The sequence below is a fragment of the Pinus tabuliformis genome, chromosome 7, assembly GCF_031772625.1.
Source record: "Pinus tabuliformis cultivar Carrire ecotype Pingquan chromosome 7, CPIR1, whole genome shotgun sequence".
Classification (NCBI taxonomy): Eukaryota; Viridiplantae; Streptophyta; class Pinopsida; order Pinales; family Pinaceae; genus Pinus; species Pinus tabuliformis.
The window spans coordinates 808,687,964-808,713,260 of NC_142293.1; the positions used below are offsets into that span (position 1 = coordinate 808,687,964).

Consider the following 25,297-nt stretch of genomic DNA (forward strand, 5'->3'; position numbering starts at 1 on the left):
GTATATAACTGTGAGTAGTCTAAGTGAATAAATAGATTTCATTTTGAGGAGTTACTTCTAGCCTGACATGGTATCAGAGCCAGTGCCATTTTTGGCTTCCCTCTCCGCTCTTGTAACTCCCTTCTGTGATTTCTGTAGTCTGTCATATTCTTTATCCTACATTAGTATTATTCCACTCGGTTTTCCTAACATGGTATGCCGCAATTATTTCTGTTGAACGTTGCAATACTATCCATCCCTATTGTAGACTCAACGCTGCTCAACGCTGCTCCCCTACCAACCCAGGCCAGCACTGCTTGCGGCAAGAACCACACCAAGGTTGCCCGAGTCTCGGCCTTTCTTCCTCCTACGCACTGTGGCAGTGCTCGGACACAGTCCTCCGTGTTACACAGTCTACAACACTCCACTCCTTCAACTGCGTGGTTCAACCTCGATCCCTCCTCACAGTCTCTGCCCAGTTTTTGATCCCGCATTCCTCCATTGTCCAAAAGGATAGAGCACTGCACGTGGAGTACCGCAACGGATAGAGCACTGGATAGAGCACTAGAGTGGTGCAGTGGATAGAGCATTGGAGTGGCATGGGAAAGGCGACGATATACTGTGTTAATTTTTTTTTGAAACTATGTTTTCTTTGTGTTAACTCATGCATAGTCGGCTCATACAACCCCTTGCACAGTGGTTTCTGTAGCCCAACACTCATACCACCGATTTTTTATATATAACGCTAAATATGCTCCATTGCTTAATACCACCGCTGTTTATGTTTAATACCACCACTATTTGGTATTAATACCACTGTTGTTTGGTATTATAATCACCGCTATTTGGTTTACGTTTAATACCTCCACTTTATAACGTATTCACCTCACAAAACTGCGCTCCCTTCTCGCTATTACGTTGAACGCATTCACTCCGCCATTCTATATAACCCCTCCCCGTATATAACCCCTCCCCCATACAATACTTCCCCCAAATATACCTCTGCGATATATGTCAGAATTGTATTTTTTAACACCAGAAGTGAAAATATTTTATATATTGGCAGCAAAGTATATTTTACACTGTACAAAAATTTTAAAATGCATTCATTGATATCTATTGTGGGAGTGGTTCTCACTGGGAAGGAGAACTATCTAGAATGCTCGCGGAAAATCAAACACACTCATTTTCAATGAGCTATGGAAAGGAGTGTCTGTTGGAGAAGGAGACAAAGAACCAGAAAAACCTACCTCAGACAAGGAATTTTCCATTTGGGAAAATAAGAACAACAAGGCTTATGCTTTGATTGCAGCATCAGTAAATGAAGAGGTGAGTCGCCATATGTCGCCATTTTCAAATGCTTTCGAAGCCTTACAAAAACTGAAGGAACACTGTGACTCACACTCTGCACTTGAATTTGTTCAACTCATGATTAAATTGTTCAGTCTTGAATTACAAAATGATGATCCTCTTGCTTTTGCATCAGAAGTAAAATCTATTATGCATGATATCAAAGTCACTAATGTTGAACTGGACATTCCTCTGATAGATTTTGTCAAGGCACTTTATCCCACTTACTCAAATTATCTTGAGTCATTGCAAGCAAATGGAAACCTCAAAGAAATTACCTTTGATTCCCTTGTGAATAAATTTGCTGAGAGAGAGAAAGCTTTTGGGAAGAAGATAGCTCCTTAGTCTTCTGAAGAGGCTGTGTGTCTTGCACATAGAGAGAGGAATCTTGCTCAAGATTCTTCTAGAGGAAGAGGAAGAGGAAGAGGAAGAGGAAGAAGAAATTTTAGAGGCAGGGGGGGCAGACACTCTCAAGGAGAAAAGTCAAATTTGCATTGCATATGTTGCAATAGAGATGGATCACATGATGCATCCACATGCAAGTTGCCTTGGGACAGAATTGAGTAGGAAAGAAATCAACCCAAAGGTAAAACTAATGACAAAGAGAAAGGTAAAGCACCTGAATCCGCTCACTATGTTGTGGCACATTTTAATATTGGAGTAAATGAAGACTTGTTTAATGCTTCACTTGCTTCTTGGAAAAATGATTGGTTGCTTGATTCAGGAGCAACTTGCCACATGACTTTTAGAAGAGATTTTTTTGAAGAATTTATTGACAATGTTGATAGAGCATTATACTTTGCAGACAAATCAAAACTCAAGCCATCAGGGCTTGGCACAATCAGGCTTAAATTGCTTGGTCTTCCAGACTTTCTTCTGCATGATGTTTTATATCTCCCACAACTGAGGAGAAACTTGCTGTCCTTGGTCTACATCTGCCAGCAAGGACAATCCATTCATATGTTTGATGGAAAGGTGAGAAAAGCATCAAATCACTCACTTGTCATGACGGGGATAGAAGAAGAAAGGCTTCTCAAGCTGCAAGGTACCTCTGCTCGTGCACAAAATTTATCATACAATTCTCATTATGATGAAGGTAAATTTCCATTAAGTCTATTATGGCATGCTAGATTTGGACACTTGAACTATGACAACCTTCGCTTGTTGAAGAAAAATGGTGTTACCGATTTGCCTACAATTCCTAGGAGACTTGAGCATTGTGATGCTTGCATTTTAGGAAAACATAGCAAACAGTGTTTCATGATTCACATTCCAGAGCACATATAAAACTTGAACTCATTCATTCAGATTTATGTGGTCCAATGCCTGTTCCATCTGCAAATGGAAATAAATATATGATGACATTTATTGATGACTACATCAAAATGTGTTGGGTTTATTTATTGAAGAACAAATCTGATGCTTTTCAAACATTCAAGAACTTTCATACGTGGATTGAAAATGATGCACAATCTCATATTGGCTCTATTCGCACTGATAATGGAAAATAATACACTTCAAATGAATTTGAAAACTATCTTCGTCAACATGGGATCAAACATCAAACAACTGTGCCTTATAATCCCCAACAGAACGGGGTAGCTGAAAGAATGAATAGGACAATCTTAAATATGGCGCGCTTCATGATGTTTTTCAAGAATGTAAAATTGATGTTTTGCGCTGATGCAGTTCTATGTGCTGTATATGTAAAGAATAGATGTCCGTCTAATGCTATTAGAAACAAGACTCCTTATGAAATGTGGTATGGACACATTCCTTCGGTAAAACATCTCAGGGTCTTTGGTTCCACCTGTTATGCCTTGATACCAAAGGTACATAGAAACAAACTTGGTGCAAGGAGTCGTAAGTGTATCTTCTTGGGGTATTCAAACACCTCTAAAGCATACCGTCTCTATGATGAAGTTAATGAAAAGTTTGTTGTATCTAGAGATGTAATCTTTCTTGAATCATCCAAAGTTGACAATGTTGTTGAGAAGCAACTTGATCACTTGGATAGATTCACATATGCAAAATCATTTCAAAAATTTGATAATCAGATTCCACATCTTTAAGGGGGGACTCCTATACTGGATCAACCTATGGAATCTTCTTCTGAAGCACTCTCTCCCCCACATGAAACTCCAACCACTGATGATACTTTGACTGATGTGATTGACAGAATTGGGAGACTTAATCTTGATTTAGTCCCAACTCAATCAATTGAGCAGCTTGGACCATCTCAGAAAGGTCCCCCAAAGTGGCTGACAAAGACACTTGAAAGTGTTCATCCTGATGAGGTTGGAAAGACAAGAACAAGAAATTCAACCCGACAAAATTGAGGTGATGTAGATGACTCTGATTCACCTATTGATATGGATGTTTCTTATGATTGTGAATTGAATTTGTCTACAGATTTTGAACCAAATTCCTTCAAAGAAGCCGCTTCTCATGATGAATGGAAAGAAGCGATGCAAAAGGAGTATGCTGCCTTGATAAAGAATGGCACTTGGACGTTGGTTGATCCTCCATTTGAACCAAACCAATTGGCTACAAGTGGGTCTACAAGAACAAGTATAAAGCTGATGGCTCACTTGACATGCACAAAGCCAGGCTTGTGGCAAAAGGTTTTGCACTGAAGGAAGGGGTCGACTATGAGGAAACTTTTGCCCCCATAGCAAAATGGGCTACCATCTAGACACTGTTTGCCCTAACAGCTCAGAACGGCTGGAAAGTCCATCAAATGGATGTAAAAACTACTTTCTTGAATGGAGATCTAAAAGAGAATGTTTATATGTCCCAACCTGAAGGATTTGCTATGAAAGGACATGAACATAAAGTATGCAAACTTGTGAAATCCTTGTATGGCCTCAAGCAAGCACCGCGAGCCTGGAATGAAAAATTAATTGAGCATCTTCTGAAACTCAATTTCAAACATTTTAATCTTGATGATGCAACTTTGCCTGTCAAGAAAGTTGGAAAAACAGTTGTATATCTTGTGTTATATGTAGATGATCTTTTGATGACAGGGAATAGTGAGAGCTACATTGCATCCATAAAGAAGGAATTGAAGAAAGGTTTTGAAATGACTGATTTGGGCTATGTTCATTACTATTTTGGTATTGAAGTAACTCAACATCCGAAGTCTATATTCCTTTCTCAAAAGAAGTACATTGGAGATCTGTTGAACAGGTTTGCATGACTGAATGCAATCCTCTAACTACTCCAGTGGAACAAAACTTAAAGCTCACATCCATTGAAGGAAAAGAATTTGAGGATGCAACAAAGTATAGACAGCTTGTAGGAAGTCTCAACTACCTGACTACTACCAGATCAGACATTTCGTTTGTTGTTGGAATCCTCTCCAGGGTTATGCAAAAGCCTTTTGAGGGACATTGGTTAGCTGCAAAAAGAGTTTTAAAATACTTGAAGGGAACTCAAGACTTTGGACTCAAGTATACACAGGTGGGTGACTTCAGCTTGATTGGATACTCTGATTTAGACTTTGACGGAGACAAAGAAACTGGGGTATCTACTTCTGGTTATGCTATGAGTCTTGGATCAGGAGATGTCTCCTAGAGATCACACAAACAATCAGTTCCAGCAGATTCCACAATAGAGGCAGAATATGTGGTAGCAGCTGAAGCAACAAAATAAATTGTGTGGCTCAGGAAAATCTTGGAAGATTTGTAGGTAAAACAAGTACATTTGATCCACTCATGATTGACAACATCTTTGCATTAAAGTTGGCCAAGAACCCAAATATCCATGATCGAACGAAGCACATCAATACAAAATACCATCTGATTCGACATCATGTTAAGGCTAAGACAATCCATCTATGCCATTGTTCCACTAATGAGCAGATTGTAGACATCTTCACCAAAGCACTTGGAAGAGAAAAGCTTGAAAGATTCAGAACGATGGTTGGACTCACCAACATCCCTTCAGATTAAGGGGGGGAATGTTGACATCTAATCATGGGGATTGGGTGAACAATTGTAAATAGTGTAAATAATAAATAATGGAAAAGGAAGAGTCATCGGGAGATGAAACCCAAGAGTCACTCCCTCATGTATATAACGATGAGCAGTCTAAGTGAATAAATAGATTTCATTTTGAAGAGTTACTCCTGGCCTGACAACAACAACTCAAAACTCCATCAGAACACTTGATGACATAAACCTGCTCCACTAACCTGGCCATCCTTTGCCCTGGAAATCCACCCTGGCTGTACTATGGAGGAAGGTAAAAATGGGGACATGACACAATATGTAAATGATGAAATGCAATTATCTAAAGGGAAGAACAATATAGCAGTGTTGCGAACATCTTGATAACATTCCGATTTTATCTCGAAATCACGTTTTTTTGGCCTAGCTGATGTTTGCCAATTTTTAAAAATATTTTTATGGTATCTTAATTTTCTAGATGTTTGCTGATTTTTTATCGATATTTTCCTGATTTTTACGATTTTTTGGTTTTTCAGTCCCTTGCCGATTTTATCCTGATGCCGATGTTTGCAACATTGCAATATAGACCTAAGAAAAAAAATTAACACATCTAAGTGGACCAAACTTGAATGATAAGGGCATATTAATACTTCAAACAAGGACCACCTTCTTATATCTAACTAGATCAAGACCTGTAAAGGTGTTCCCTACCTTGATAGAGGTGGGTAATGGTCAACCCTATTAGGTGCTTCCAACCTGTTATGAAACCAGCTCAAGAAAAGATAGAAAAGATAGATCAACGCCTTAGAATTCAGCCTCTTCGAGGGGGCAACCTCCTTTACATTACATAAATGAACAATTCTTGGATGATACAAATGACAAAACCTCCTTTCTATATATAGGAGTCTAAGGAGTCACAATATAATCCAGCCGACCTAACAATAATAATATAAAGCCACAAAAATAACAATAGAGGGATTCTATGGGGCACAGAAATAATAATATGGGGGTAATAGGGGCACAACAATATAAATAAGGGGTATAACTACAATAGTAATGGGGTAATCACTAGTATTATAGGGACCCAACATGCCCCTCTCCTTCAAAAAAGTGTTGTCCTCAACGCTTGAGTAGTTCTGGATACTTCTGCATAAAATTCTCATCCTCCCATGTGGAATCTTCAGCGGATAAGTTCTTCCACTTGATAAGATACTCTGAAATTGATCGATTTCGTAGCTGTCGAGTTCTTGTTTCTGTGACTGCTTCCGGTTCCAATATAATTTTTCCTTCCTCGTCAAGTTCTGGCAATATTGTTTGAACTGGGAGCTTGTCGCCTATAACCTTCTTTAAACATGAAACATGGAAAACTGGGTGCAATCGAGAAGCTGCAGGAAGCTCCAATTTGTATGCCATAGTACCAATCTTTTGCAACACCTTGTACGGACCATAATACTTTGGTGATAATTTATTATCCTTCTTAGCTTGCTTTAGGGACATTTGCTTATATGGTTGTAGCCGTAGGAATACCCAATCACCTACATCAAAACTTCTTTCACTGCGATGTTGATCTGCCTGTTGTTTCATTCTATTTTGTGCCAACACGAGGTTATCCTTTAAGAGTTGGAGGACTTGTTGTTGATGTTCGATGTGATGTTCCACTGCCTGAACCTTAGAATTTTCTCTTAAATATGATGTGATGGATGGTGGTTGATACCCATAAAGTGCCATAAATGGGGTCATTTTTGTTGCTGTATGGAAGGAAGTGTTATACCACCATTCAGCCAGAGGCAACCATTTGACCCATTGTGTCTGTTTATCAGATACAAAGCAACGAAGATATCCTTCCAAACATTTGTTTACTATCTCAGTTTGCCCATCAGATTGAGGATGATAAGATGAGCTATGAGCTAACTGAGTACCAAGACAAGAAAATAATTCTGTCCAAAAATTTCCAGTGAAAATGGGATCTCTGTCACTTACAATAATCTTTGGGTTTCCATAAATGCAGTAGAAACTGTACTGGCTTTAAATGGATGTGATAATGCACAAAAGTGTGCATACTTGGTAAGTCTGTCAACTACCACCATGATGACACTCTTTCCCTCAGACTTGGGTAAACCTGTGATAAAATCCATTGAAACCTCCTCCCAACGTTGGCTTGGAATGGATAAAGGTTGTAATAGACCCGGTGTCTTAATTGTTTCAACTTTATTTTGTTGGCAAACCAAACATTCCGCCACAAACTTTTGAATATCTGATTTAAGGCCATCCCAAAAAAATTCCTTCTTAACCCTGTGGTAAGTTTTTAAAAATCCTGAGTGCCCTCCTAAGGGAGAAGTGTGCAATTCCATAAGAATCTTTTGTTTTAGCTGGGAATTCTTACAGAGGTATAAGCGATCTTTGTACCATAACGAATCATTTTGCCAGCTAAATGTATCAGAAGTACTGGAATCTTGTTGTAGCTTTCGAATAAGTGCCCACACTTCTTCGTCATTCTTCCATTCCTCCCTTGCTTCGTTTATCCAATCTGGTTGGATAATAGAAATGGCACACAACAATGCTTCCACATCCTCATCCTTTCTTGAGAGTGCATCTGCCACCACATTTTGCTTCCCTTTTTTGTAGATGATTTCAAAGTCATAACCCAACATCTTTGTGACCCACTTTTGTTGCTCTTCAGAGGATAATCTTTGTTCTAAAAAGTATTTAAGGCTATCATGATCCGTTTTTACCTTGAAGTGTCTTCCCATTAGGTAGGGTCGCCATTTCTTAAGTGCATGGAGTATTGCCAACATTTCCTTCTCATAAATAGCTTTGCTTAAAAACTTTCCCTTGATTGGACGACTTTCAAAAGCAATGGGTCTTTCATCTTGCATTAGAACAGCACCAATTCCATTTCCTGAAGCATCACATTCCACAATAAAGGTTTTTGTGAAGTCCGGTGTAGCTAAGACCGGTGCTTGGCACATTGCCTCTTTAAGATGTTCAAAGGCCTTTGTTGCTTCCGGAGTCCATGAAAATGAATCTTTCTTCAATAATGTTGTTAGAGGTGCTGCTATTCTCCCATAATTCTTAACAAACTTGCGATAATACCCTGTCAACCCAAGAAATCCTCGCAGATGCTTTATGGATGTGGGGATTTTCCATTCCTTAATGGCTTTAATTTTGCTAGGGTCTACCTTAACTCCTTCATGAGATACAATATGACCCAAATATTCCACCTCCTGGACTCCAAAGAAACATTTGGATCTTTTTGCATATAATTGTTTCTCCTCCAATAGTTGTAGCACCTTGTCAACATGTTCAACATGATCCTTCCAAGACTTGCTGTAGATTAGTATATCATCAAAAAATACTAACACAAATTTTCTAAGGAATGGTTTGAAAATTGAATTCATCAAACCTTGAAATGTTGAAGGTGCATTGGTAAGGCCAAAAGGCATGACCAAAAATTCATAATGACCCTCATGAGTTCTAAATGCCGTTTTCGGAATGTCTTCAATCTTCATTCTGATTTGATGATATCCCGAACGAAGATCCAACTTGGTGAAGTAAATTGATCCATGCAATTCATCCAGTAATTCATCAATGACAGGAATGGGAAACTTATCTTTAATAGTGAGCTTGTTGAGCTCCCTATAATCTGGACACATGCGCCATGATCCATCCTTCTTGTGCACCAATACTACTGGAGCTGAGAAAGAACTTTGACTCGGTTGAATTATACCAGCCTCTAGCATTTCTGCAACCATACGTTCAATTTCACTTTTTTGGACATAGGGATATCTGTACGGCCTGATGTTTGGAGGAACACTTCCTGGAATCAGATGAATAGCATGATCATGATCACGCATAGGTGGGAGACCTTTGGGAGTCTCAAATACCTTGGAATGATTGTCCAGGACTTTTTGGAGATCTGGAGAAATAGATGATTCCAATGTGGAAACATCTAGCGAACATAATTGTGCAATTACACCTCTTTGCTCCTTTTTTAGAAGCTTTGTCATGCCATTAGAGCTGATTATCTTTCCTGGTTTCCCTGCAATACCCCTTAATTCAACTTCCTTTCCTTCCACAGAAAATTTCATGAAAAGTTCTTGAAAATTAAAAGCTATTGTACCCAAGGATTGTAGCCATTGGACTCCTAGTACAACATCAGCACCTCCCATTGGAATGGAAAGCATTGGGCTAGTCAATACATATTCTCCCATGGATAGCTTGATATTATGGCACTTTCCAGAACAATTTATTGTTCCTCCATTTGCAATCATCACTTGACACTCTGGTGCTGGATATAGGAAGCAATTCAATTCTTTTGCTACCCTACAATGAATAAAATTGTGGGTGCTTCCTGAATCAATCAACACTATTACCTTTTTCTTCTTGATTTGTCCTTCTATCTTGATGGTTTGAGGAGTGGTAATTCCCGCCAATGCATTACAAGATATGGTCGGATTTATTTGTTCTTCATCTAGGCTTTGTTCCTGGAATATATCCTCTTCTTTTGACCTTTCTTGCTCCTTTTCTTCTTCCTCTTCACAATCTATGTAGAATAATTTCTTCTCAGCACACTTATGACCTTTTGTGTATTTGCTATCACAATTGTAACAAAGCCCTTTTGCTCTTTTTTCTTCCAATTGTTGTGGTGTCAACCTTGTAGGTTGTGGAAGACTATGGGCAACAACACTTCCGTCTTTATAGTTGTGAATGGTATGCTTCCTAGTTGCCATAATTTTGCTTTCCATTTTTCTTGCTAACCTGAATGCCTTCTCTAATGAATCAGGTTCCCAAAGGCGCACATCATGTTGGATATTATCCTTTAAAGACCCTATGAACACATCAATCCTATGCTCCTCTGGAATATCTTTTACCCTTATGTTCAATTTTTGGAACTCCTCAATGTGCTCCATTATTGAACCCTTTTGTTTGAGACTTATCAATTGGCTAAAAAAAGTGTTGCTTTTTGTATCCTCATAATGTGCTATCAATTCTTCCGTAAAAATTGCCCAAGTGATAAATTGTTTACGAGAACAAAGCCATTGATACCATACAAACTGATTTGGTTCCAAATATAAAGTTGCCATACGTACCTTTTGTGTGTTTTGCACATTATTGAGATCGAAGAATTGCTCCATCTGTAATATCCATGTGGCGGGATCCTTGCCATCAAACTTCCTCATATCGATTTTTGGAATATGGTGATTCTTCGATCCAACATTAGAGTCTATGGAATCATGATTAACATTTCTTTTGTTCTCATCATGAGTTTCCTTTACTACCTTTTCACCATTAGTAAGTATTTCTTGTAGAAAATTAGTCAAATCTGTCTTCAAATCTGCCATGCCTGTCTTCAAATTTGTGTTCAAATCTATCTTCAAATTGCCCATCTTAGCTTCCATGCCATTCATCTTAGCTTCCACGCCATTTATCTTAGCATCTGTTAACTTTTGTGAGCGTGACATTTGTTGCACTTGTTCTTGTAATTTTGATATATCATGTAGCATTTCTTCCTCTTCTTCATGAGTCATGCTAGAGCTTTCAGGTTCCTTACTAGGTGTTTGCATTTTCTTTCCTCGGGGCATCAGTTACCGATAATAATGCTCTACTATGCCCTTTGAATTCCTTCAAAATAAATTTTCAAACCAAGCTTAAGAAAAAATTTAAAAAATCTACACACCTTTTTTCACTTTGTAGGACCTCGATATTGCCTCTGATGTATCTCTGTACTTTCCAGTCATCTAGTTCTGAAATTGTGACCTGTAGTAGCTCTCTGTGTCCTCTTTCCAATGCCACAAGTCTGACCCAAATTGGATTCTCCAAGGAAGAGTTATGCGAAATCTCCCACAGTGACTTGATTATAGACTAGTTCAGTAGAGCGAACTTGTACGACGTGCCACGAGTCACTGTTTCGACCTTTGGATCTAAAAAACACCCACAAGAAACTACAGTCCGTCCTCTTTCTGTACCTTTTACGAAATTTCAATCCGATCCTCAGAGAGAAAGTTATGACGATTTTCCCCAGGTCACCTGTTTTGAATGTAATTCAGGAGTCTGCAAAAAGACCAACTTCCTCAGATCATATCTCCGAAAATATCGTGCGAAAAGCTCTGAAATTCGGACCCAAGGTTCAGCGCAATTCTTCTCAAATGGGTTTTTTTTGCGACTTCTGAAACGTCACAGAAAAAAAGTTATAGCGAAAATGCCACGATGACCTGTTTGGAGCAGCGAAACCCTAGAATCCAAAGCTCTGATACCAAATGTTATGAAACCAGCTCAAGAAAAGATAGAAAAGATAGATCAACGCCTTAGAATTCAGCCTCTTCGAGGGGGCAACCTCCTTTACATTACATAAATGAACAATTCTTGGATGATACAAATGACAAAACCTCCTTTCTATATATAGGAGTCTAAGGAGTCACAATATAATCCAGCCGACCTAACAATAATAATATAAAGCCACAAAAATAACAATAGAGGGATTCTATGGGGCACAGAAATAACAATATGGGGGTAATAGGGGCACAACAATATAAATAAGGGGTATAACTACAATAGTAATGGGGTAATCACTAGTATTATAGGGACCCAACACAACCCTCAAGTGGTAGTGAGATTTCCAAGGTAAATCGCTCAATCAATAGGTGTTAGTGTAAATATATGACAATGAAAGGGGGAAAAGGCTACACTAGGTAGATCCATCACTACACCTATGGATTGATGGATCTACTCTAGAGTTGTTACATCGCTATACTTGCTTGATGGAGATTGATCATTCTTGGAGGATGATGTCATTGTGAAGAATCTTTATCCCCATGCGTGCGTTATTTTGGCATTTTATCTATGTTGCACGAGTTTCTGGTACGTGGGTACTTTGGATATGTGGGAACGAGTATTTGGTACAGATATAAGCTTTGCCCAAATTTACAGGAAACGTCAAGTTGGGAGCGGAAATTATAATATATTAAAAATTAAAATTTAATATATATATATATATATATATATATATATTTTTGAATGTACATATCAAATTAAATTTTTAAATGATTCATCATTCAAGAGACAACCATAAAAAGTTAAAACAAAAACTAAAAGCCACATAAAATCATATTGATGTTCATACTAGGAAAAAACTTTAAAAGCCAAAGCCTAAAGTAGTACATAATTCAAAATGCCCAATAGCCAAAATATAGCAACAAAAATACAAAGCTTATGATCATATGGTGTGATCTTCAGCATCAAGGAGATCCATATAAGATTGAGCCTCACTGGGTATTGGATCACGCCATCATCATCAAATGCAACAATGTCATCTAAAGGTATGCCAACCAATCCTGCATTTGGTAAAGGATTGTCATCATCATCATCATCAATTTGGGCAGCATCTTCAGCGTTCACATCCCATCGTGTAGCAGGTCCTTCTAAATATTTAGGTAGCTTCCTTGAACAAAGTCGAAGACTACTATGCACATAAACAAGTTTCTCTGCTCTCTTAGAGGTAAGTCTATTCCTCTTAACAGAGTGTATGAAACTATAAGTGGACCAATTCCTTTCAGTAGCTGAGGAACTAGCAACCTGAGATATCAAACGTGAAGCAAGATTTCAGAGCTCTGGGACCTGGCCCCCATACATTCTCCACCATCCAAGGGGTTTCTTCTGAGCATAATGCTTGATGTCCCTCTTTGCATCTTGGCTGAATGAAGGAGGGCTTAATGTACCAAAATCAATAAATTGCTCCCGTATCACACTTGCTTCATCAACAATATACATCTTAGTTATAGCATCAAGAAACCCTTGTTTTACCTCTTCATCATCAATAGGAAGAATTCTATTTGGTCTTTCCATATACCACTTTGGATTAAGGGCATATGCAGCCATGTGAAGGGAGGTATTGAGTTTAAGCCATCTTTTCGCTATCAACTTGTGGATTTCATGGAAAAACTCCAAAGAAGGGTTTCTTTGGCGAATGATGTGTTTTACCTTGCCCACCATGGTATCAATACATTCATATATTTCTCCAAGAGAAGGAGAATCTGAATCAACATACTTGATCAACTCCACAATTGGAGCTGTGAAAGAGACAACATATCTACAATCAGCCCACCAATCCTCATTAAGAAGCATTTCTCTTATCTTCTTCGCTTGAGGTGACTTAGACTCAATCCATGCATTCCACTCTGAAGAAACAACAGTGGCTTGTAAAGATACATAGACTTCAACCATGTGCTCAAGCAAAATAAAATATGTGGCATATCTTGTTTCTGCAGGTTTTAAAAAATGCTTCTTTGAATACATCCTGTAAATTGCCAAGGAAGCATGGTGGTTGCAGATGAACATTTGTGCCTCCCTCGCATCTGAAATGATTTTTGCAATCCACTGTATTTTACCAATGTCTTTTAAGAGATTGTTAAGGGCATGTACACAACAAGGAGTCCAAAAGATATGCCTATATCGACTTTGGATCATCAATCCCGCTGCTTTACAAACAGGTGTTGCATCTGTGATGACATGTACCACATTTGAAGGACCAACCTCATCAATTGCATCCTTCAACATTTCAAACATGAAAGTAGCATCCTTAGTTTTACCACTACAATCAATTGCTTTTAAAAAATAAGGCCCTTCTGGTGATGTGACAATAACATTCAACAAAGGTCTTTGTTGAATATCTGTCCAACCATCCATGACAATTGAACAACCTGAATGAACCCAAGATTGTTTGAGGTCCTCCATAAGTCCATGCATTCTTGTCACCCCTCTATCTAATAATGAAGTCCTCATTTTGTTGTACCCCGGGGGTGCATATCTTGTCCCTGCAACTATGATTTTTCTCACCATTTCTTTATAGTATGGTGAACGAGTGACATTAAATGAAATTCCATTTGCCATAAAAAAATCTGTTATGGCATCATCTGCTTCATCCCTATTCAAAACATTGTATATCTTTTGAATAGAGTCATTTAAAGTAGTCTTCTTAGTGCTAGAACTTCCTTGATTAGTCTCAATTTGGATGTGACTTTTTTCATTCATACATTGGGATGAATCTTCATGTCTGCCTCTCTTATTATTAGGAGATACAATGCTACTATCACATTCATTGTTTCCATTTGCTTTCATGTGAAGCTTACTCATCTCCATTCTTTGTTCAAGGTTACATGTGCAACTCTTCACTCCTAACCCAGGTATGCCCAAAAGATGATGCCATACTTTTTTATAACTACCTTTAAAAACATGGTCACACAAATTGCATTGCCATTCCTCACAGCCCCCACTGTTTTTTGTCTTGTTTTGTGTTATTTTTTTCATGAACTTCATTAAGGGCTTCTTGGAAATGTTGCTTGATTGCTTGTGGGTACCTATTGTTGCCTCTACATTCTCTTGTTGAACTTGTGGAGGTAGTGGGGGTCTCATCTTGCTGTTGTTGTTACCACATTCATTGCCCAACCCTCTATCCATGGTATCAATACTGAAAATTTACATTAAAATACAAAAAAAACATTAGAAGTGGAACAAATAAATATATTTTACAATGTACATAAATGACAAAAAAGTAAAAATCACAATACTAATATTTAATTTGTATATTCTGAGTTCTCATAAACTAATAAACTAGTCAATGATAATTTGCATACTTCTAATAAACTAATAAACTAGTCAATTACTATTAGTGATTTCAGTCTGATGGATGTACTTTATGGATAAAGTACATGATTATCTACTTAATGAGCAAACTTATAAAGTGAATGATTGTAATAACATATTACTAAAATAAATTAATAATTAACTTTTATCTAGGTGTAATAATCTCATTACACCTTAATGTAATTTTAATTTAATGGTGCACCTTAGATTTGAATGTAATTTTTAAATTTTATATTGAGCATAGGGCCTTGAGCATAATTATTAAATTATTATATTGAGCATAATTATTAAGGTTTATAAAATCTTATGAATTTTATTGCTTTCCATATTGAATCTTTTCCCAAAGTGCTTTGATATATATTATACATTCATTTTAATATAAAAAATCTTGACTTTAATGATTCTTCACCTTACTTCAATAAGATGGCATACATTTCAACATAGCCCAGAATTATTGAAAAATAGAAGTTGAAATGTTACTTAAATTCCCACTATCATTTTAAGAAGCCACGCCATGAAGAGACAAACCAACTACAAAAAAAATTAAAAATGTTGCACCTGCGTAAGCAAAGTTTGGTCTTTATGTTCATCTTATAGTTAATTTTCAGCCATATGAGATAAATAAAAAGCAAAAGGATATGACATGAAATGAATAAAGCATTGACATAAAGTGTTTATAAAATATTAAAATCTTATGAATTTTATTGCTTTCCACATTGAATCTGTTCCCAAGTGCTTTGATATACATTCATTTTAATATAAAAAATCTCGACTTTAATGAATTTTCACCTTACTTCAAGAAGACGACATACATTTCAAGTTTCAACATAGCTCAGAATTATTGAAAAACAGAAGTTGAATGTAAGATGACATACATTTCAACATAGCCCAGAATTATTGAAAAATAGAAGTTGAAATGTTACTTAATATTCTTAATATCATTTTAAGAAGCCACGCCATGAAGAGACAAACCAACTACAAAAAAAATTAAAAATGTTGCACCTGTGTACGCAAAGCTTGGTCTTTATGTTCATCTTACAGTTTTTTCAGCCATTATTTGGCATTTGCAAATGATAATCATAAAACTTAAAAGGTTTTGCAGTATATATATTATATATATTTTTGAATTTTAATTTTTCCCCTTTTCTTTGGGAAGGAGAATGTCTCATACCCCCACCTGAATGGGGCACAAAGAGCAGACTTCCTGCAGCTTATATGCCATGTGACAGAGTAAACCATATGTAAAAAATTGAGGGAAAAACTGAAACATAGGATTTTCGGTAATTCCTAATTACAAAAAGGATTGTTGCGCAGAGAAAGCCGACTTCTTGCAGCTTATATGCCATGTGACAGAGTAAACCATATGTAAACAATTGAGGGAAACACTGAAACATAGGATTTCCAGTAATTCCTAATTTAAAAAAGGATTGTTGCCCAGAGAAAGCTGGTTTAAACAACGTTTGTGGGGTGATGAAAATTAAAAATAGTAAAACACACAATGTAAATAAATTCTCCAAATGCATACCAAAAGAAACATAAGCCCATTGCAACACATTATCAAATATAACAAAAATTCACTCACGACAAACTCGACCTTTGTTTCTGATAAATCCAAGCCAATTTTGGGGATCTATATCTTAAGCAGATGCGAGCAAAACAGGTCACAGAGTTATATCGAAGTTTAAGCTCGGATACGATGTACATCTAGAAATTAGAATGCAAACAAAGTTCAAACACTTATAGGCAGGCGAAGATAGGAAAGCACGACAGGCGAATAGGCAGCGAACACATCAACTTACCCCTCAACGGACAAAGTTGTTGATGCACTGAGAGCTGATGAGGGACAATTATATAGAAAAATATCAGTCACTTTTGCCGCCAATACTAAGTACTTTTGTAGCCAAAAAATTGTGCGGGCTTTTCGGGTACGCATGGATCGGGAGCCCGTAGGAGCTCCGATCCATCGAGGATCGTCTAGACGCTCCTTGATGGATTGGAGCTCCTACGGGCTCCCGATCCAAGCTCCCACTTGAAACCCACTCGGGAAACTGCCATTTTGACCGAGACAAGCTCCCAGAAAGCTCCCAAGCTCCAACCAAGGTTTCCGCCCATTTTGGAGCATTTCGTACCAACTCCTAAGGTCCCAGGAGCGCTGGAGCTTCGGGTACTTTCTCTCCAACGACTAGGAGCGGTACCTGTGCAACATTGCATTTTATTATTCTTTTGAGCTATCTCAAGGTTGGCTTGTGAGTTTTGACCTAGTTGGACACTTCAAGCAAACTTTTTAGGGATTTTCTTGTAAAGTCATGAAAAAAAATTTTGGTTACCCTCATATAAATAGAGGAGAGTCACTTTTCATTATTCATCATCATCATTCACTCAATTTTTCTTATTTAAAAAGTGTGCACTAGTTATCTTTTTTCTTGGACACAATGTGATCATTTCGAGCAAATCATCTAAGGAGGGAGATTTTTTTGCATAGAGAGACTCTTGCGATTGATTGAAGTGTTTCTTGTTGGAATTGTGTAAATTTAATGTCATTTTCTTCCATTTTGCATGTTATATTTATGAAATTAGGGTTTCTATGTTTGCCATATTATAAAGTACAATGCGTTTTGTTGAAATCTTGATTATCTATGGTATGCAAATTTGTCTTGCAAGATTGCATCAAAGGAACTTGGTTCATGCATCCTTTTCCTTTGATTTTAAAATCTCCCATATTGACCTTGCCCTATATTGACTTCACTGCCCAACCAAATAAATGCACTAGTCTAGTAGTTTTTGATCAGTATAAATTTCTCTTTAATTTAATGGTAACTAGGGTTAAGGTAAGCTTCAAATCTGCATATAATATTAATTTTGTGTCCATATGTTATTGTCCTATTGGAAGGGATTGCATTCAATAAATAATAAAAGGGAAACTCTAGCATTGGTTGCATATTTCCGTCCTTAAATTAGGGCTGATGTTTTGGTATTTATTGCTATCATATGCATTTTCAACCATTTAAAACTATTGTTTACTTAACCCTAGCTTGCCTCCATTCCTATTGGTCTTTTGTTTATCCCATCCCTTCTAGGCTATTTTCTAGAGCTATTATATGCCATTGTGTGCCCTAAATTTGAAAATATTACAAATCCTAACTTATAACAACTCTCTTGTAAATTATAATGGTCTTAAGGTAGTGTGCTTGAATGACAACTCTCATCCTTAGCCTTTGAAGGCTTTACCGATACATTTCCTCCTATCATAAGACCTTGTATCACCATTGGGCTCTCCTTAATTGAATATCTTTCAAGTTTTGGTGATCCTTTTAGGGAAGCCTCCCTCGTGGGATTAATTTCACCACTAAACAACTAGAGAAAAGCCACTTAGGTGAAAATGGTGGCCAATCTCTTCTTGCCATAAGACTTAGGTTGCCTAGTGAGGCTTTGCACTAGGCTTGCCAGATTTCACGTCAAGGGATGGTATTATTTATTGATTGATGAGGGGCCAATCTCTTCTTTATGGAGTTTGTTGAGCATTGATGACATTTCACGTATGTTCTACATAGATGATGCCTTATTTCATGGATACACTTTCTTGACACTTGATTTGAGGAAGATATTTGAGGCCATTTTGGACTTTTCTATGTCTTATTTGATGGAATGTTTCTCTTGGAGGTCTCACATGTGTTGTTATAACTTATTGGAGGTTTGATTTGATTCAAACCCTACTTTGAGGAGAAATCCACCTTTGTAGTTTACATTATACATCTTTTCTTGCTTATTGATGGGGCGTCTCACCTTGGGAGGAGGTTTCATGTTTTACGTCGTAGATGTAGGATGTCCACTTCTGGATGTTGCTTGGACTTATGTCTATGCTTGTTATTGAGGACATCCACCTTTCTTTGAGCCTTATTGCACTTATATCTATGCTTGAGGAGCATGTTTTACGCTGGAGAGAAACACATTCCACATTGGAGGAGATCTAGGAGGTTTCAAACCCTAGATCTAGGGTTTCATTGCATATTTTGAAGACATCCTAGCTTCAAGAGCTGTTATCTTTTGACACGGTGCCAAGATTTCCGCAAGATCAATGCCATTAGATGCCAAGTGGCTAAGATTTGTGGTCATAATAGAAATTCTTACAAAAATTGTCGTAGTTATGGTGTTTTCAAACTCTGTAAACAGAAAAGTCTTGATGCATTTTGACCACTCATATGAGGAATGCCCCATCTTTATTGCTTGAGTGCTTTTGTCATTTCAGGAGATCATTATTAATGGATGTGCATGGTGGCTAGCACCTTGGCTTTTGATGCCAGATGGCACATATTTTTATGCACTATCGATAGGATATTTCACCTTGGAGATCTTTGTGGAGGTTGTTGTATAACCAACTTCTTTATTTTATTATTGTTGACTTGTCTCATGGAGTTAGTTACATGAGAGCATTATTTTATTGTTTTCCTATCATATTTTATAGAATGTGGATCACAACAAATCATTGCTACTTTTAGTAATGAAGTTGTTGAAGAGGTTATTTTATTGTATTCCTTGGAGAAGAAAGTGGATATAGGAAAATAATTATTATTTTATTGTAAAAGAGGATGGAACTAGATCCTTTTGAAAGTGTAGTTCTCCATATTTGTAGTCATGGTTGATTGGTGAGGAGTCTCTTGTCTTGGAGCTTTGTTGAATATCTTTGTTAGAGGTTTAATGGAAGTTCTAGGGTTCTTGCTTATTATATGTCAAGCTATTTTTATATCTAATTGTTGCTGGTGGACAATGTTGCAAATATCTAGATAACATCCTGATTTTATCGTGAAATCGCGATGTTTTGGCCAAGTTGATGTTTGTCGATTTTTACCAATATTTTGGTGGTATCTTAATTTTTCTGATGTTTTCCAATTTTTATGGATATTTTCTCAATTTTTATGATTTTTTGGTTTCCCGGATCCTTGCTGATTTCTTCCTGATGTTGATGTTTGCAACATTGCTGGTCAATACTAGGAGTTGCTTGCAAATACCTTGTTATGAGAGACCATAAAAAAGGGTTCATCTATCATACGTGGAATGGTTTTATGTAAGAGTTTTTCTCCTCTTAATTTCCTTTTATGTCATATTTTGGAATGTATTATCATGCATCTATCATCTTGTTAAGAGTGGTTGTTGGATCAATACTTCATTGTAGGAGTCACTCTTGTAACATTGTTTCGAGTTTGGGACTTTAATGACCTCTCCAAGCACATTTTTTCCTCATTTAGCAACAAGTTAAAGCTTATTGTGGATGCATAATAGCTCTGTGATTTAGCAATTCATGAACCACTCTTTGAATTTCCCTCTTGACTCCATTGGCCCATAATTGGATAGGCACTAGTCCCCTATCTATCTTCCATCACCCTTTTATTCTCATTATACTACAAAAAATGATAAATTTTGTTTTGCTAGAGCTGTCTCTTCATATCACTTTTTGTGCCTATTGTTATATCTTTACTACTTTAGTAATCCCAATTTTATAGGGATACCTGCTTCAAGTTGGAGAAGAGCCAACCAAAAGTGAGAGGATAGGTTGCTTAGGTAATAGCAGAGACTGCCCTAATAGATCCCCCTTGGGTTGCACCTTTTGGATTAGGGATTTTATCATTAAGTGCAAGTTGGGGAGGTGACATTTCTAATGTTTTAGTCCCTTATGTTTTTGATTCTTACCTTTGGACTTTTTATTATTATTTAATTATAAAATATTTTTATGTTTTTTGTACTTCTTGTTTCTGCATGGTATCTGGATCCTAGGCTTTAAAAAATCTGGCGGTTCTGTATCTGGATTTGTATCGTGGTAACTTAGAAATAGATCTTATATTAGCATATAACTATGTCAGGCATGTCCAAAGATGTAGTTTCGCTGGCATTTATTAATCTGTACAACTAAGAATAATGCAAGAGCTCATTGACAGCTTCAGGATGAGAGTTCAAAGGCTCAAATAAAGCATTTGCTGAGAAAGTATATATATCTATAATTTACTATAATGTGTATCGAGATGCTCAAGGCAAGAACTGTGAACATGAAATTGTGATTGCAAGTTTCTAAAGTCCAACTGATTGTGTAGAATAGTGGCATGGCATACCAACCATTTGTCTCCTTTTGAAGGTCAAGTTTGCATCCATGGAGGCTTTCACTTATCCCCCTTTTCTTGCTTGCTAATTGCTACCTAGAATGTTTTACAGCCCTGCATGTTAGGAGATGAATTCATGATGGTAATAATGGCTGGATAAGCTTAAGACAATCTACGACAGGATAGGTTATAACTCTAGAATCACACAGATATCAGACTAGCTGGGATAGGCAAGTCTATAATGCTACAGTAGCAGTGTAGAAAACAGTTGGATTGGATGTGATGGATAGGATTCTGAATCACTTCAAGTTGAGCTGCAAGAGTGCTAGGATTTCAAATTGTTGGACTTTCAGTGTATTACATTGTTAAAGAAATGCCAAGATTGCAGTTGGATTTCATGAAGGCAGGGAAGGTTAGTTAATCATGCTCATTATTTCAGACATATCTTGGACTTTTTACTGCATTTTGGTGATGCATTATTCTTTTGATTCAATATATTTTTAAACAATGTTCTTGCTAAATATGAGTGAGAATGTTTTTAATTGCGTAATTAAGCTAGTGTTAAATACAGGGTGAGGTTCTGACGACCATTACTCAAGTTTATGTTGTTTATGAAATCACATAGCATGGGTTTTTTAAAAGCTGGTGACCTCTTCACATATAAACTTAGACTTGTTTTGTATCAATTTAAAAGTTGAGGATACTTTTAAGATCAGCATACACCATGGCTTTTGACTTTTCCTGTGCCTATGGTTTTTTGTCTGATGGCTAGTTAACATTCTTATTGTTTAACCCAAGTTTTATATTTTTAGGTCAAAAGGACAAATTTCACCAATAAGCTTTTGAAGAGGCAATTTTTACCAATCCCTGAGACTGTTGATTTATATTGATAATTTTTATTGCTACTATATACTGGTAGACTTTGGATATCCCTTGAAAGAATTTCAATTTGAAGCCTATAGACATCTTTATACTGATAGAAAAATAGAGTTCATTAGCTAATCATCGATTAATTACTGGTAAGTGAGTTTGTGTACTTCTAATTTTATAAACTATTGGCTATTCAAGATTGTGTTTACTCCCCTTAGTTCTATTGACTATATAACATAAGCAAATTGCAATTAATGTTATTTATAGCCTTTTGGAGATTTGACATGTTTACATCCTTTAATTTCTTGCATCTGGAGTGGTTTGTTCTCAATCTTCGAATGTCATAATGTCTTCATATGTTGTCAACGAAGCTTGCTTGGGGAGAAATGCCTTTTTTCATCTATTGTCACTGAAGCTTGCTTGGTTAACAATTCTTGTTTTTCTTTATTCTCCAAAACTTCGCCTCAGAAACATTGCTTGTGAGATCACTGACCTTGATTCTACTATTTTAAAGAGGCAGTGATGCATTAAGTTCTTTCCCTACTGTTATGACCCCAATGGTGGTTAAATATGGCACTTTAGCCAATCCAAGGGTTCACATGCATAAATAAATAGTAGGTTGCCCTGGTATTGGGGCTACATGAGTAACTAGCGAGAACTAGTATATATATAGCTAAGTTGCATGATATGGGGAAATGGGAACTTGTTTCTGAAACAGAAATGCATGGGAAACATGACCCCCAGAATATAAGTCTGCTGAATTTTGAATAGGCTACGAAATTCTACTTTCTCCATATGAAGTCCAATGATGTTGGAAACACTCTCAAACATCCTGAAACAAGTAATGGTAATGTTACAAATTTAAAAGTGACATTTCTTTTACTTCAAGAATTTAAAATTACGATTAATTAACAACATTTGGTGCAAATTGAGAGTGAAATGCTCTTTCAAAGAAAAATTTCCAGTCTTAGAGGTTTCTAGAAGTCTTGTTAATTCATAATTAACGTATGATCAGGCATTAAAATAAAAATGGTGGGTCCCAACAATTAAATCAAGGCAAAATCAGAAAAATTTCATTTGGAAACACATTGTACAGATGTTGAAACACATTTCAGTTTGTATGAAACATATTTCTGACATGTGAAATACATTCTGTACAAATTGAAATGTGTTTCAGTTGCATTTCAGAGTTTAGTTGCGGAAATGCAGTTGATATGCAAGAGTTATTTGGGTAAATCATCATTAATAATGACTCTATTAACCTCCAATATATTAATGACCATTTATTACTCATGTAAGCCCAGTGCCAAGACGACCTATTGTTTATGTATGCGGGGTGTTTGCTATTTCTACTTGTTCAATTGTCTTTCGGAAATGAGTAAGTCTGGCCACGGTCAAACCCAAGGAGATAAGCTGCAAGGTGGCAGGGGTATTTAGTTACCAACTTCAAAGCTGACTGGCATCCTATATGCATGAAGTATTCATGAAGGTTGGCTTGTTGGTTGTTATAGATTAGAACCCGAATCAGTCAAGCTGGCCACTCATGGTACACCTGTTCTCCTTGTTCACCTTTTGTTGCTCATGCTTGCTTCTGCACCTCCTATTCACCTGCTATTTGTTTAAGAATCAGTTTCTTTTACAAATCAAAAGTAGCAAGCTACAGATTCAAAAAACAAGAAATTTGATCACTCTTGTCAACGTATAAGTGGTTTCTGTAGCATCTTTTTCACTAACTTGATGACAAGTAGCACCTTTGGCTTTTCTTCAATTTTAATAGCACAACTAGAGATTAGTCTATTTTCTATTTATTCAGTTGTAAGCTGTTCTCCGACAATTTCCTGTTAATGTTTTGCTTTTATTTTGGTTTTTGCTTTCTGTATTTGTCAACGTTCTCAATTACATTTTGCTTTTGTGGCTATTTTGATAGACGTGGCCATGTCATGCTCTTGTCATGTTTCTCCAAATAGATTGACTTGAGAAAAAATAATCAGCTTAGTTAGGTTGATCAGATTTTTTTATTTATGTTCCTTTTTCTCTCATTAATTGTATGCCGCTTGAAAGCAATTGATTTATACGATTTTTTGGTGGCTGCATGGTATAGCTGCCCCAGCTTACATTTCTGTGATTTTTGGTACATAGTGGCGGATGAAGGATAAAAAGTCTGCGAGCCAGTCCTTGGATGCTGACCTTGATGAATACTGGAGCCAAAAAGAAGACGATTCTGATCAAGTTAAATCTGGTAGGATTCATTTTTCTGGTCTTTCCTTTGTGAGTTTATTTTGGAATGCTGCTCACACACACACACATGGACTGCTGACCAACATATTTTCACAACCAACATATTTTCTCTGTTGTGAGTATTAGAACCCTTGGAGGACTCACCTGATTTGGAAAAGAGAGATTCATTAGATACTGAAAGGAGCAATGTGCCCAAAAGAACAATAGAAAGTGGAAGCAGTTTAAGACCAAGCAAAACGATGAGGAACACAGATCTGAATTCTGGGGAGTAGGCAAAATAACACCGGTGCGATTTGGGTTAGTCATGCCTGTGTATGAAGTTATGAACGAGGACGCTTTATTATTGTTGCTGTGTCTTTGCTTACTCTTGTCATTTTTTCTCAGCTACTTGTTTTATTGCAGGGAAGAAAATAGTCTCATTTTGCCTTAATACGCTTATAATCTTAGCGGGGTAGAGCTCTTGAGAACTGGATTTTATTTGCAGAGAACTTCTTGGATGTATTATTGCTCTTAGAAAACACTCTGCATAGAATCTTTTTCTGGTTGCAATACCCCCGTTATTGGAGCCTGGTCTTTGTGATCAGAAGGAATGCAGGATTCTATGCACAGTATTAATTTTTGTAGGAGATATGAACAGATCATGTACAGTGTGGGCCGAATGGCTGTATATCTGAAGCCCAAGGCATCGAACATTTAAATTTCAAAGAGATTATGGCATTCAGTGTGTATCTTACTCTTATGACATTCAGATTGAAAGTTGGAGTAAGCAGTAAACTTTATTTACAAGAAAATGTATAATTTTGAGGGATGGAATACTGACTCGAAGTAAGATGTGTTCTCTTTTTATTTAAGATGTAAAAGTTACTTGGATATGGAAATAATTTGATAAGATCAATATTGTTGCTTATGTACTGTTTGCACTCCTGAATTAATGATATTTTGCTTTCTTAATTGGAAGGGCATCAGCTTAGTTTTATCGTGTAGATAACCATTCATTATGCTCGTTCATCTTTACCTACTAGAGGAGTATACCTCGAGTTACAATCGTTATTTGGTTTACAATTTCTATTTTGTCTGCATTTAATGCTCTCAGGACATGGCTTCATATATTTTCATTTTCCACAACCTTTTTGGTATTTTGGCCATGTTTACGTCATATGAACAATAATATATTGATTATTC

The 25,297-nt window shown here is 36.8% G+C and overlaps 1 long non-coding RNA gene across 1 annotated transcript; it reads left to right on the plus strand.

Annotated features, from left to right (window-relative positions):
• The first annotated feature begins 23,961 nt into the window (after window positions 1-23,961).
• LOC149250021 (uncharacterized) lies at window positions 23,962-25,022 on the plus strand. The gene is made up of 3 exons (XR_016266811.1): window positions 23,962-24,116; window positions 24,242-24,412; window positions 24,518-25,022. It is a non-coding gene; the product is annotated as an uncharacterized LOC149250021 (long non-coding RNA).
• The last annotated feature ends 275 nt before the right edge of the window (window positions 25,023-25,297 follow it).